The sequence below is a fragment of the Pan paniscus genome, chromosome 1 (assembly GCF_029289425.2).
Source record: "Pan paniscus chromosome 1, NHGRI_mPanPan1-v2.0_pri, whole genome shotgun sequence".
NCBI classification, from domain to species: Eukaryota; Metazoa; Chordata; class Mammalia; order Primates; family Hominidae; genus Pan; species Pan paniscus.
This window is the reverse complement of record NC_073249.2, coordinates 99,036,576-99,038,217: the sequence shown is the minus strand read 5'-3', so window position 1 is coordinate 99,038,217 and position 1,642 is coordinate 99,036,576.

The following is a 1,642-nucleotide window of genomic DNA, read 5'->3' as shown; positions in this document are numbered from 1 at the left end:
CTGCATTCAATTATTTTGGATCTAAATCCAGGAGTGGAATTGCTGGATTATATGGTAATTCTATGTTTAAGTTTTTGTGGAACCAACACACTGTTTTCCACTGCAGCTGCACCCTTTTACATTCCCACTAACAATGTACAAGATTTCAGTTTCTTCACATCCTCATCAACACTTGTTATATTCCAGGTTTTTTGTTGTTGTTGTTGTTGTTGTTGTTGTTGTTGTAATAGCCATTCTAATGGGTATGAAGTGTATCTCACTGTGGTTTTGGTTTACATTTCCTTATAGGCTAGTGACGTTGAGCATATTTTCATGTGCTTATTCACCATTTGTATATCTGTTTTGGTGAAATATGTATTCAAGTCCTTTGCCCATTTTTAATTTTTCTTATTGTAGAGTTGTGGGAGTTCTTTGCATATTTTGGATATTAATTCTTTCATCAGATATATAACTTGTGGATATCTTCTCCCATTCTGTGTTGTCTTTACCCTCTCTTAATAGTGTCCTTTGGTGGACAAAAAAATTCTAATTTTGACAGAAGTCCAATTTATCTAACTTTTTTCTTTTTTTTTTCTTGAGACAGAGTCTCACTCTGTCATCCAGGCTGGAGTGCAGTGGCATGATCTCAGCTCCCTGCAACCTCCGCCTCACAGGGTCAAGTGATTCTCCTGCCTCAGCCTCCCAAGTAGCTGGGATTACAGGGGCCCGCCACCACGCCCGGCTAATTTTTGTATTTTAGTAAAGACAGGGTTTCACCATGTTGGCCAGGCTGGTCTCAAACTCCTGACCTCAGGCAATCCACCTGCCTCAGCCTCTCAGAGTGTTGGGATTACAGGCGTGAGCTACGGCGCCCGGCCCTAATTTTTTGTTGTTCTTTCTTGTGCTGTGGTGTCATAACCACTGCCTAATTCAAGGTCAGGAAGATTTACCCCTGTGTTTTCTAAGAGTTTTAGCTCTTACCTTTAGGTTTTTAGCCATTTTGAATTAATTTTTTATATGAGGTGGAGTAGTGTTCCAATTTCATTCTTCTCCATGTTGTTATTCAGTTGTCCAGCATGACTTTTTGAAAAGACTATTCTTTCCCACCTTGAATTGTCTTGGCACCCCATGTCAATTGAATGTGGTTTATTTCTACACCCTTAATTCTATTCCATTGATCTGTATGCCTTGACTACTATTGGTTTGAAGTTAAGTTTTGAAATTGAGAAGTGCAAGTCCTCCAACTTTGTTCTTTTTCAAGGTTGTTTTGCTATTCTGAAGCCTTTGAATGTCCATATGAATCTTAGAGCCAGCTTGCCAATTTCTGCAAGAAAGCCAGCTGAGATTTTAATACAAATTGTGTTAATTCTGTAGATCAATTTGGAGATTATTGCCATATTAACAACAGTGTCATGCTGGGTGCAGTGGCCCACACCTATAATTCCAGCACTTTGGGAGGCCGAGGCGGCCAACATAGGGAGACAAGCTGGTCTCAAACTGCTGGGCTCAGGCGATCCTCTCACCTCGGCCTCCCATAAAATAATTTTTAAAAAATCAGCTAAGCATGGTGGTGTTCACTGTAGTCCAAGCTACTTAGGAGACTGAGGTGGGAAGAACTCTTGAGCCCAGAAGATCAAGGCTGCAGTGAGCTGTGAGTGCCACT